The sequence below is a fragment of the Micropterus salmoides genome, unplaced genomic scaffold (assembly GCF_014851395.1).
Source record: "Micropterus salmoides isolate LMB-PRFRI ecotype aquatic unplaced genomic scaffold, ASM1485139v1 Ms_hic_scaffold_2373, whole genome shotgun sequence".
In the NCBI taxonomy this organism is placed as follows: Eukaryota; Metazoa; Chordata; class Actinopteri; order Centrarchiformes; family Centrarchidae; genus Micropterus; species Micropterus salmoides.
In genome coordinates this window covers 5,448-19,219 of record NW_024041566.1, presented here as the reverse complement: position 1 = coordinate 19,219, position 13,772 = coordinate 5,448, and the positions used below count along the sequence as shown (strand labels likewise).

Below are 13,772 nucleotides of genomic sequence, written 5' to 3'. Positions count from 1 at the left end.
TGGTCTTAAATGCAGAAAAGTCCAAAGTAATGGTATTCACAAACTCAACAACTTCCAGTTACTGCTATAAGCATCTCAACTTTTGAAGGAATTAAATTGAGTTAACAGTTATAATATTTAGGTATAATCGTTGATTGTAAACTGTGTTTAAGAACTCATAATAGCAACCTGGTTTCTAAGCTCAAGATAAAGCTTGGCTTTCTCTACAGATCAAAATGATGCTTATCCATTCGTGCTAGAAAATACCTGGGGACAGTCACTTTTTTCCCCCATACTAGAGTATGGTGATCTGATATATATGAATGCTTCTGCCCAATGCCTACAGAAATTGGATGTTGTGTATCATTGTGCATTGCGTTTTTTCACTGGCTGTAATCTTAGGACACATCATTGTACCCTTTACTATAAAGCTAAATGGCCCTCTCTTTATGCAAGAAGGTACACTCATTGGCTGTGTTTCATCTATAAGGCACTTGGACTAGCTCCTACCTATTTGAGAATCTTTTTACAAGTATTCAAGGCCATTATGGATTACGTTCAAAGGTCGTCCTACACTTGTTGGTCCCCCGTGTCCGAACAGAATTAGGTAAAAAAGCCTACATATTTCTGAAGCACCTTCTGCTCGGAACCTTCTTCAGAACTCGTTGAAATTGACTGCCTTTATTCCTTCTAGACATTTTGTTTCAACTCTTAAGGATATGGAGCAGGTGAACATTGGTCATTGTTGCTGTTTATAAAGTTGTATTCTGCCTTATTCAACACGGGGGCTTGTCTTATACGTATGTGTACTTGATGTCTTTTATATGTTGGAAACTGTTCTTTTATGCTGCGTCTTGGCCAGGTCTCTCTTGCAAAAGATATTTCAATCTCAATGAGACTCACCTGGTTAAATAAAGGTTAAATAAAAAATTTAATTATCTGTAACACAATCTGTTTTGAATTATTATTGTTATTATAGGCAGTGGTGGCAGTAGTAAAAATCATGCTTTACCTTTCTTTTTTGGCCACACTGTGACATTGGCAGGTCCTGAAGCCTGAAGAGAAACCTTCATGTTGACTCCACTGAAGAAGATAACATGGATTTACATTTGCCAGGTTGCCGGAATCACAACTCCAAAGGCATGTTAATGTTCCCCTTTGTCTTCTGGATATGTAAATAGGCCACTGTTTGACAGTTTTGTTGGTGGTTTGAATAACCATATAAATGTTATAACGTGAAGTCAGTGTTATGTTTAAAGCTTGTGCACTGCCCCTGAGAAAAATAAGTGTGCATCTTTAAGTTTCAAGTTTTAAGTTAAGAAAATACCTCATCCAAAATAAAATGTATGCATGTACAATAAAACAACCTAAGCACAGCAAATACTATCCATCTATCTTACTGAAAATCAGCTATCATGCCGGTCCTGCGTCTCTGCTTCCTCACCTTTGAAAGAGCTTCTCTTCCTTGGCTTTGAGGTTTTGTTTGAATCCTCCCTTGGAGTGGTGATCCTGGCATCACAGCTCAGCTTCTTTGGCTTGTAGCAGAACCAAGGCTCGCCTGTACGGAGGTCAGTGTAATTGCACAGCGGCTGCTGAGTTGGACGTAGGCAGACGTTACAGGTAGTGGTTTCAGAAAGAGAGCCTGAACGGAAGAGGCTCTGGAAATAAACCCTGTCTGGCTGTTCACTGGTCAGCCTGCGCAGCACTGTGACAGCCTCACTAGGGTGAACCAGCGTCACCTGATGGGACAGAGAACCAGAATTTTCACTAAGTCCAGTCATGTTCAGTCATTAACGACAAATCAAATGAATACTACTTAAAGTTGCACACTTTGTCTCAGGTGTAAACCAGTTTGAGCTTCAGACTCTATGGAGAACTGACCATTCACTTGACTAAACCTCTCAAACAGAGATCACAGTTCAGCAACTGTAACTAGGCAGGGTAAGTCTTTCAAGCTTTGGATTTCTCCACATGTTGAAGTGGTGTGCATGGGTAAGAGTGTTTAGAGAAGAGTTCTTTATTGTTTTAATTTAACCTGCAAATGTTTACAGTGGCTAACAACCTTACCTACATCATACAGTATTTTATGGGGTTACAGGTCACATTAAAAATGTCCCAGTCATGACCAGCATATCTACTGTGCAGTATTTCTCGATTGTTCAGGAGCCTCCTGGGGGCTACTATGAGGAAGTATGCTAATATTAGCAGCCTCACCTCAACCTGTGCGCTTCCTTCCCAGAGTAAAGAGAACACAGCAGAGTAGGAGCCATTGAGATGATCCACCACTTGTCCAGCCACACCTGCACCAAGCTTCAGGTTGTGCAGCCGGGCGAGTAAGACGTCTCCCCCAGACTTCTTGAGACAGCCCAGGAAGTCATACATTTTAATCATAACCTCCAGCTGATCCCCTACGTGCCACTCTCCTCCTTCCCTCCCTGGTGGGAGAATGGTGAAACTGCTGTGGGCAGGATCACTGGTCTGCTCCAGGGAAAGAGGATCTGGCAGAGCAGGAGTTTCAGGCCAAGCAATGGAGTCTAGTAGGAGGCGTTCCTCCAGAACGTCCTTAGAGGACGGTGGCTGGAAGGTGCAGAAGCCATGTTGAATGTCACGGTCAGGGGAAACTCTTGGGTAGGATTTCACTTTATGCTGAAACTGGCGGGGGGGGGAGAGAAATGCATCAAAAATACTAAAATCAAATTAAACAAATAAGCCAACTGTGCAAACGATTTTCTTAAAACGGACCCAAAGGGATAAAACGTCTCAAGATACTGAAACAGCTTTGCACAAGGTAATAATTCAGATTCGGAGAGTTTTTTAAAGGTATTTTTGGAGCACTTTTTTGACTTTGTTTTGACAGGACAGTGGATAGAGTGAGGAAAAAGGGAAAGCAGCAAAGGGCTGCAGGTTGGATTTGAATATTGGGATATTTTCATTGGCGCAGTGGCTGTTTCATGCCTAGTGGTTTGCCAGGTACTGATGACAGAGGAAGATTTTCATAGCTGAAAGATGCAAATAAACACAAGGCAGACACACACACACTTTAGAGTCAAAAATAATGTCAACGTGTTTTTTAAATGCCCTTTTCATCTCAGCCAGCTGGAGGGGCGTGTCAATATCTGTGTTTGATTGACAGCCGCTGGCAGAGGGCCAGTAGAGGAGAGAAAACGTAAACAAACTTGAGCTGTGGCTACATGTAAATGGGCAGACAGCATGTTGATGGAGGTTTTGAAGAGTAACGACCCAAGTGTCATCAGCAGGTACATTAACATACTGTTTAATGTGCTGCTGCTGAGAAGCTAATTAGCTAACTTGCTCACAAACTGATGTCAGCAGTGCACTCTTCCCTGATGAATGTTTGTTTAGTCGCGTATATAACAAGCTACTGTACAGGACAGGTTCATGTTTGTAAGTTGGATAAGATGGAGTCTTTAGCAGGAAAGCTGATGTGGGTTACTGCTTCATGCAAATTTTGATTGGCTGTATCAAAATAAGATCCTCTTCATCTAAGTCCACAGAAACCTAACGCTATTCAAATTAATTCAAAACTAGGGGGCGCCATTAAGAAACCAAAAATATAAAAGGGAGCTTTTGACAGTATTAATTCCCTGATTTGGTTATGCTCCAGTTTTGGCTGCTCCTCGGTGGGATAAGCTTTTAAACTTGATGTTAGTTAAGTGGGCGCAGGGGCAATGTTGCTGCAATTTGAAGATTTGGGGATAGATAGGCCATTTTGTTTCTTTTCGAGGAAATTCAATAAACATCAGTTGAATTTTCAACAAGAAACTTTAATTTTTTGTTTTTGCAGCATTTCTATGTGTATGTTAGCTCTGTGCCTGTGGTGGTATATACAGATCATGACACTTTGACCTTTCTCAGTTCCTTCTAGTGTCCTAACCAGAGGCTAGATTGCTGCGCTCTGCTCTTCCTACAACCTGGACGTTCGTCACATCAATGGGCGTGACATTGTAGTGGCAGATGCATTGTGTCGGTCTACTTGTAAGTAATTATTATGTGTGCATCTGTTCTCTGCTTTGTCCCCATCTTCATAGGTCTTTCTCTTTCTCCTTAAATCAGCTTTGAGGACCCAGAGCTGGGGATGGGGGGAGGAATTAGGGGGGCTATTTGTTTATGGTTATATAGAGTTGCACTTAGATGTTTGGGTTGTGCCTTATTTTTACCCCCTTTTGGTGTCTGATTTCTTTTCTCAAAGGAGAACACCAGGCACTTTAACACCAGGCAGAACAGTAGTGTTTAACTGCCCTTATTACATTCTATTCAAAGTATCTGTCAATACTTTATGAGCAAGATTTTGCATTTTATCATTGTTGAATAAATAGAGGCCTGAACAGACAAGTAAACTGACTGGTCACAGCTACAGGACGTCCCAGTCATGGACATAAATGTCTAAATTTCACCATAATCCGTTACTTTACTTTAATTTTGTGTGATCACTTTCATTTTAGGATAAAGGAAAATGTGTGCTAACTTATATACATGAGAAGAACATTAGCCTACATAGTAGAGAAATTATCCTTTTTGGAGTGCCTCATTAACCTGGAGTCTGAGGTTCAAATACTCTATTTACTTTTGCTTGAGTAATGTTTGCTTACAAAAGGTTGACATGCTACTGCACACTTCATTAAATGTTGAACTCCTTGTTCTGCATGAAAGTTATGATTATTGACACTCAGCAAAAAACACATTAGAGACAAATCACTATGTAGAGCATTTTTCTTGCATGAACACAACCCACTAAAATAAAACTGCTGTCCAACTGAAATTAATATCATGCTAGTGGTCAGCCACATAGTATACTATTATCTGCAATGATAATGATAATAAAACTAACATTAGCCCTAATATCAAACCTTAACCACAGTGGTGTACAATGGTTTTATTTGTGAAACAGTTGAATTACACGCCAACATGTGAATGGGGCACACTGCCCCAGGTACTGGCCCCCAAGTTTTTTCCACTTCAGGCTCTGGTTGGAACACATTGATGGTTTTGGTATTGTCATGAGGTGAAAAGCCAGCCGTGTCCTTGCACTGCTGTCAGCAAAGCACAGTGCAGGATTGTGTGGTAAAATATGGTGAACTACAATTTCAATGAGGAACATCCTTCAAACAGTCTCACTAAAACCAAGTTCTCACCTCCAGGAAGTCCATCTTACGTAGCATAAAGATTATGACAAACACAGCCAGCAAGAGGAAGATGGTGCAGTACTTTGTGATACGCATGCTGACCACCTCTATTATGCAAGCTCTGACCTTCATGATCAGTGTTCAGTCTTCATCTCTGGCTGCAGCATGGCACTGTGACCACTTCATCTGGTACTGGATTTAAAAAAACAAAGGGGACACCTTGTTATTTTAAAAAGTATTACTTGTGAAAACTTGAACTCAAATGGGAAATACCTGGTTTTAAATCATTAGAACTAAACTAAACACAGTTACCCAGGTAATTAACGGATCAACCAACAACCAAGGCCACATCCAAAGACAGCAGCCTTGCAGTTCAACACGATGATTCATTTCCAGGTGAACCTATGATGTACACTATTTAATTACATTTGGACAATGAAGTATTTTGCAAACTGACACCACTGTCTGCAAAGTCACCCTTACAACAAGTTGCACAAATATCTGTTTTCACCAGTGTCCTGCTAAGTACAGTTTTCCACAGTTATTCAGATGAATTCCTGCCAAGACTGCAAATGCAGATGATGTAAGAGAAATATAATCTCATCTAAAATACAAATACAGGCACATTTAGCATATTCATTGTAAATTCCTTTATGCACTGTTGCTACAGCAATGTGCCAGGAACAAACAAACATAAAGCTCAGTTTTTGTCCAGCTTTAGTTTACAAAAACTGATACTGCAGTATTATGCAAGAGTAAATAGGAGGGAACAGCAGCAGCTCTGAATAGGATTTTTGGGGTTGATCAATACTGATCACGATGGTGGGGTCTGTTTGAAGCCTTTTATTTGCTGTGTTGCGTCATTTATATATAACTGTTCTAAATAAACATTGTATATTAAGAATTAAAAATTAAAGGTAGTTTTCAGTGGCCCCTAGCGGTGCGGTTTAATAAATACAGTGCACTGAGCACAATATGTTAGGCCAATTATTATGAGCATATATTTTGGTATTCGAGTTCAGTTTAATTTGAATATGTTTGTTATAACCTAACTCTTGGTTGCATTCCCTTCTTATAGGCCAATTATAGAGACTGGTGATGTAGCTCCCACCTTTTGTTATTTGGCGCAGGTAATGTGATGATTTTTCAGTATTGAAGGACCTTTCATGTCATGAGAGGTTTTTTTCGTTTCCTTGCTTTATGAAGGTAATTTAGAACAATGTTTGGAACATTTTTGAAATTGTTAAATAAATGAATCTGATGTTTGAAGTGACATGTTCTTGAAAGTGAGTTGGAGCGAAATAGGAAAATAGGATGAATGTCTCCCCATTAAGTAAAAGGCTGTGCGTATTTACGCACGAGGTACACAACAGCATAACGTCACTGATTATTTGAATCTCCCGACCCTCCGACAGGATCCGTCTGGATGAACTGACAGCAGCCTCTCTGATCATGAAAGCAACGTGTTAAAGAAAACCTATAGCCTAGAGAAATCTATTTACGCATCAGGGGAGCTACCGTCCTGTTAAGTCTCCACCGTCGGAATCGAGCAAAAGGAAATAAGGTTACTCTGTTTCTCGTGGGTTTGTTTTTTCTGGTGTCGAAATGTTTCTCAGTGTTGGTGAATTCTTAAAAAACAACAACACTTAATTTCAGGTTAAAATGCGTTGTAACGGCGTTAATTACACTGCAACGGGTATAAGGAACACACAAATTATAATTATACTCAGATCTACTCGTGCCCTAATGATGGGTCAACGATATTATAAGCATACGCTCTGTCCTTCTACAAGTGGCAGCTGCGGCTGTGTTAGCCTGTGTTATGTGTTTAACTTCTTCCTATAATGGTCCTGTTATAGTTTGTCTTGTTGCTGCAAACATCGGCTCTTTTAAGGGAACTCGCAGGGGGAAAAATCCTGCCGGCTGAAAAAAATGGTGGATGCAAACATCAGCAGGTAGGCTACACAATCTGTTTAGCCAAATAATGCATCCACCTCTTTGTTCGTTCAATTCATGTTTCCACATTCAAAAAAAAATAAAAAAATCCTCTATTTATGTTTATAGGCCTATCTGTCTAAAATACTTGTAACACATTAATAAAAAAAAACACCAGATTGTTCGCCCTCAGAAATATTAAGAGAAGGAAATTTCATGAATTTGTTGTCATCCTTATCAAAGAAATGCTACTTCTACAGTTTGATGACTCCAAGCGTTATTTATTTCAACTTGGATTCATTTTTATGAAAACCCGCATTTGATTCTCTTGATCAGTGTACTTTTACAGAATAAAGGAATATAAATAATTAAGGAATGGACACATATTCGGACTTTATGATCGGTTCAAATGGAGTGATTCGCTTCTTTCTTCTGTCTCGGTTCATCTCAATGAATTCTACTTTGATGCTTAAGGTTCCCATAAAATGAACTAAACGACTGAATTGTGGAGAAGCTAATCAATCTACCAAGTGTGTGTTTTAGTGTTGTAGCATTAAACTAGAACTCAAGCGGGGTACTAGTACTACTTCAGTGTTTCCATATTATACTCAGCTACCTTTTGGAGGCAAATAAAGTTTTACTTGGTAATTTGCCGATCCAGATTAATACAAAATATAATCAGCAAATAAATGAGATACATTATTACTGATAAATTATGTAAAGTACATTTCCCTCTGAAATGTAGTGGAGCAGAAGAATAAAGTAGCATTAAATGGAAATAGTAAAATACAAATAGGCCTACCTTAAAAAATATACACATTAAAATGTTTAGTGGCAACATTCAGTTTTTATGGTGTCTATAAAATGAAACTTTAAATTTACTCAAATGAATAATGTGTCTTACCTGAGCAGAGACTCATTTCAAGGGAACACAGAGATGAACAGAGAACTCTTTTGTGATCCTGCAGTTAAATCTTTTTGGGAACTTTGTTCTCTTGGCTTGACTTGACTTCCAGGAAATTAATCTGTGGATGCAGGGCTCTACAGTACGAACTTGCATATGGCCATAAATCCGCGGATTTATCAGAACAGTGTGCCAGTAAAGACTACAACTCTAATATTCTAATCAAACAGCCTGAATAGGGTGGGGCATTAAAAAAAGGTTGACGTGTTACAGCAAACTTTCTGATGCATGAATGCATGAATTGTTGATTGATATTGACGAGTAAGTAGCATTAATAGATTAGAGATTAACCACCATGTAGGGCATCTTTCTAGCGCAAGGATTAAATATAAACAACCCACAAAAATGAAGATGCTGTAACTGGAATTAATATTATACTAGTGGTAAGCTATATAGTATACTATTATATTAAATTCTAACAAATATAGTAACATCGTTTATTTAATATATTAATATTATACTAGTGGTAAGCTATAGTATACTATTATATAAATTCTAACAAATATAGTAACATCGTTTATTTAATATATTAATATTATACTAGTGGTAAGCTATATAGTATACTATATTAAATTCTAACAAATATAGTAACATCATTTATTTAATATTAATATTATACTAGTGGTAAGCTATAGTATACTATTATATTAAATTCTAACAAATATAGTAACATCATTTATTTAATATATTAATATTATACTAGTGGTAAGCTATATAGTATACTATTATATTAAATTCTAACAAATATAGTAACATCATTTATTTAATATATTAATATTATACTAGTGGTAAGCTATATAGTATACTATTATATTAAATTATAACAAATATAGTAACATCGTTTATTTAATATATTAATATTATACTAGTGGTAAGCTATATAGTATACTATTATATTAAATTATAACAAATATAGTAACATCGTTTATTAATATATTAATATTATACTAGTGGTAAGCTATATAGTATACTATTATTAAATTATAACAAATATAGTAACATCATTTATTTAATATATTAATATTATACTAGTGGTAAGCTATATAGTATACTATTATATTAAATTATAACAAATATAGTAACATCATTTATTAATATATTAATATTATACTAGTGGTAAGCTATATAGTACTATTATATTAAATTATAACAAATATAGTAACATCGTTTATTTAATATATTAATATTATACTAGTGGTAAGCTATATAGTATACTATTATATTAAATTATAACAAATATAGTAACATCGTTTATTTAATATATTTATATACTAGTGGTAAGCTATATAGTATACTATTATATTAAATTATAACAATATAGTAACATCATTTATTAATATATTAATATTATACTAGTGGTAAGCTATATAGTATACTATTATATTAAATTATAACAATATAGTAACATCATTTATTTAATATATTAATATTATACTAGTGGTAAGCTATAGTATACTATTATATTAAATTATAACAAATATAGTAACATCATCTGATTAATATAATATTATACTAACTTACTTGTTTACATATGTTTGAATAAAGTTATTGTTATAAATATTGTTCAGTAATCATGTTGTGGTGTGGGTGGGTGGTGCTGGTATTTTGGATCTGTCCCTGGTTCAAAAACATCTAGTCCACAAGTTTTCTGATGACTTGTCAGTGTTTAAAAATATGTGTCCTTGTTTTAAAAGCTGTTTTGAATCTGTCAAATTAAAAAAAGCTTTGAGGTGTCCAGGTACCAGAGTCCTCCACTGTTATCATTATTGCACACAGAAACACACAGTATAAATATGTAATACACTGTTTGTTAATAAACTCTGTTACTTGTTAAAAAAATCATAATTAACTAGGGAGAAATAAATAAAAGAAAACCTGTCAACAGGATTTTTGTTACAATTAAACAGAAAGTTAATAAAACAATGGTTAAAAGAATGGAAAACTAGCTTTCCTTTTTAACAGAAGGAGAAGCCAATTCCGTAAACATAAAGTAGAAAGAAGTTACTTTAACAAATTTAAATACAAATTTAAATACAAACAAACCCTCTACTGTGCAGACTGTGTTTGTTTTAACATTGCTCACCGGTCTTAAACATACACACTCCCTAGGGGCAGTAGCAGGATGAGCACAGGACAGACAGAACAGTGGAACAAAAATAACAAAACACACAACTCTCTAGCCGTAACAGTTCATAATATCGACAACAGTACCCTAAACCCCACTCACCGTCCACCTCCGCCATTGGCTCTAAGTCCTCTGCCAGGTTTGACCACATGTGTCACATATACAGCGCCCAACTCCTCCCACTCCACAATGGCGAAAAACCCCAGCAAGCTCTGACTGACATGTACTGGGTCCAGGCTTCAAGGAAAATGGCACTCATGACTCTTCCCAGGACAAACCGGGGCCCGGTGTGCTGTTAGCCTTCTCCATCCCTCTTCTCCGACATCATCACCAAAAACACTAATAATGCACGTGCCCTGTTTTCCACTGTCGACGGGCTAACCAACCCTCCTGTGTCTGTAGCCTCTGAACTTCTATCCACCAGGGCCTGCAATGAATTTGCAGACAAAATTCAAACAATTAGACAAGCAATCAGTGCCTCCATGTCAGTTAAAGGATATGTCCTGTCCCTGTGTCCACTTAAAAACAATTCATATAGCATGAGACAATTTGATTCTATTAACCATAAAAACAAAGCTTAGTGCTTTCTTGGCACTAAATAACTGTTTTGATGTCTTCCAGTCAGGATTTAAACCCCACCACAGCACTGAGACAACTCTTGTTAAGGTCTTCAATGACATCCATTTCAACACTGACAGTGGCAGAATTTCGGTCTTAGTATTATTGGATCTCAGTGCTGCATTCAACACGGTCGACCACAACATATTACTAGACAGACTTGAAAACTGGGTTGGACTTTCTGGCACAGTACTAAACTGGTTTGAATCCTACTTAAAGGACAGGGACTATTATGACTGTTACCATAATTATGCAGATGACACACAGATTTACATAACCATATCACCAGGGGACTATGATCCCATACAAGCGCTGAGTAACTGTATAGAACAAGTAAATGATTGGATGTGCCAGAATGTTCTTCAATTAAACAAAATTTAAACAAAACTGCAGTTATTGTGTTTGGAGCCAAGGAAGAATGATTGAAAGTCAGTACTCAGCTTCAATTGATAAGGTTAGGAACCACAAACCAAGGAAGAAATCTTGGTGTAGTCAAGGACTCAGACCTGAATTTGAGGAGCCACATTAAGACAAATACAATGTCAGCCTATTATCACCTGAAGAATATATCAAGGATTAAAGGACTTATGTCTCAGCAAGACTTATCCATGCATTTATCTTCAGTCAACTTGACTACTGTAACGGTGTCTTTACCCGGCTCTCTAAAAAACCATCAGAGAGCTCATTCAGAACGCTGCTGCTCCAGTGCTCTCTAAGACCAAAAAGTGGATCACATCACTGCAGTTCTGAAGTCTTTACACTGGCTTCCTGTCTGTCAAAGAACTGATTTCAAAATCCTGCTGTTAGTTTATAAATGTTTTAGGACCAAAGTACATTTCTGGTCTTCTGCTCAGTTATGAACCATCCAGACCTCTCAGGTCGTCTGGGACGGGTCTGTTCTCTGTCCCCAGAGTCAAATCTAAACATGGAGAAGAAGCGTTCAGTTTTTATGCTCCATATATCTGGAACAACTGCAGGTCTGCTGAAACTGTCAGCTCATTTAAATAAAGACTTAAGATTTTTCTTTTTACCACTGCCTTTAATTACATCAAATGTGAAGCTGTAGATATAGTATAATAAATAATATAGTACACTGCACTGTGACTTTTACTGTCCTGTTTTACCCTGTTTCTATTTCCCATTTAACTCTTTAAAATGTATTTTATCCTGTTTTATTTTCTATTTCACCCTTTTAAAATTTATATTTTAATGTGTTTTTTTCAATTTCCCTTTGTTGCTTTTTTATGTTTTATGTAATTGCCTTGTTGTTGAAATGTGCTATACAAATAAACTTGCCTTGCCTAAAGAGCTTTACAATAAAGAAATTACACAAAGCAAGCGCTTCACGTGACAGAAAATAGACATAGAAGGAATGTAAAAACAGGAATAGAATCCATCGGCTCATATAAATAAAAAAATATATAATATATTGTAAACAGAATCCATAACATAAGGAAATAAAATCAAACCCATTGAATAATAAAAGAAATTACATGCACTGAGTATGTCACATGTAAATAGGCAGAATTAACATAAAAACAGGGATAGAATGCAATAATTGATGCCATAAAAAAAAAAAAAAATAAAAAGAATACATAGTTTGCATTCAGTTTAGTTTAAAACAGAATGCATAAAAATCAAGTAAAGTAGTAGTATCTTAAAAGAAGTGCTGCAATGCATAAGAGTCAAATGAGTGCAAAAGGCCTATTTCAGGAAAGTCATATCTAACCTTCTGACCTCTGCAATAGGAAGTCTTCCTGTGCCTACATTGGTATTTTTGTTTATTGTGATGTCATTGCTTGGTGTATCAAATGCCTCACATCCCTAAAGCTGTACAATAAATCCTAATCGATAAAAGCATTGAAATTGTCTCCTAAATAAAATAAATTATGGCATGATGATTGTGCGTGTTATACAAAGGAAGGTAATATGTTTCTATTGAAATTGTATTGCATAGCTTTCTTTCCCACTCCTCTCCTCAGCCCCATTTTTTCAGTATTACCTCAGAATTTTCAATTAATACAAATGTCTCCAGTGTCCACTTTATCACATCCTAGTTCCCCTATCTACTATGGCGATATAATTGTATATTTGTGATACAAAGAGCGTAGATCTGTTAGAAGAAGATTACCATCATACGGGGGGCACCTACTTTGGCACAATGGAGTGGTTAAGAAGAATTGGCCTCAACAAGACACGAGAAAATGGGAGTAGGGCGAGGGAGTAAGTTTGGTCCCAGCACTAACCAGCTCTTGATCAGTGAGCTCCAACAGGGGGGAGGAAGGAGAAAGTGTTTCTGGAGATAAGGGTGACCTAGATGCGGATTGGGGGGTTAAAGATGGTGAATCCTCACTGTTGGTTTTCAGTGACGGAGGTGGAGACTCTTCCTCTTGGCTCTGATGTCTCCCACAATCAGAGCTTGCTTCCGGCGGGAGCTGTGGTGGCTCTCCTTCAAGGTTTCTGGCGTGTTGTGTTATGTCTTCTTCTTGTTTTGATTCCTCTTGTCTCTTGTCCTTGGCAGAAGGAACAGATGAGTGATGCAGAAAGTAAAACAGGTTGGAGCTGAACAATTTTCTCCTGACTTGTTAAGGCGAAGTCCATCTGCCTCAAAAAGATGTCTGCGGTCCCAGAGAAAGTTAAAATTTTCAATGAAATGCACTGAATGGACAGAACATGCCGTTGAGAGCCACGTGTTCAATGCCATCAATCTGCTGAATCTCTCAACTCCTCTTCGGATTGACGGTATAGGGCCACTGATAAAAACCTCAGCATTCAAAGAGCTGACTGTGTTCAACCGATTATTAAAGTCCTCTTTCAACACTTCAGACTGTTGCTTCACAACATCATTGGTCCCGATGTGCAGTATGATGTTTTTCACAGTAGAATGTTCAGCCACGATATGCAGGATTCTTTCTGCCAAGTCAGACACCGTATCCTTCGGAAAGCAGATTATTTTGGTGTTCTTACTGCACATGCTTCTTACATCGTTTACAGCAGAGTCACCCAC

At 37.1% G+C, this 13,772-nt stretch overlaps 1 pseudogene; it reads right to left on the bottom strand.

Moving 5' to 3' along the window:
• Positions 1–183: 183 nt before the first annotated feature.
• On the bottom strand, positions 184–8,251 carry LOC119918715 (annotated as a pseudogene).
• Positions 8,252–13,772: the final 5,521 nt, after the last annotated feature.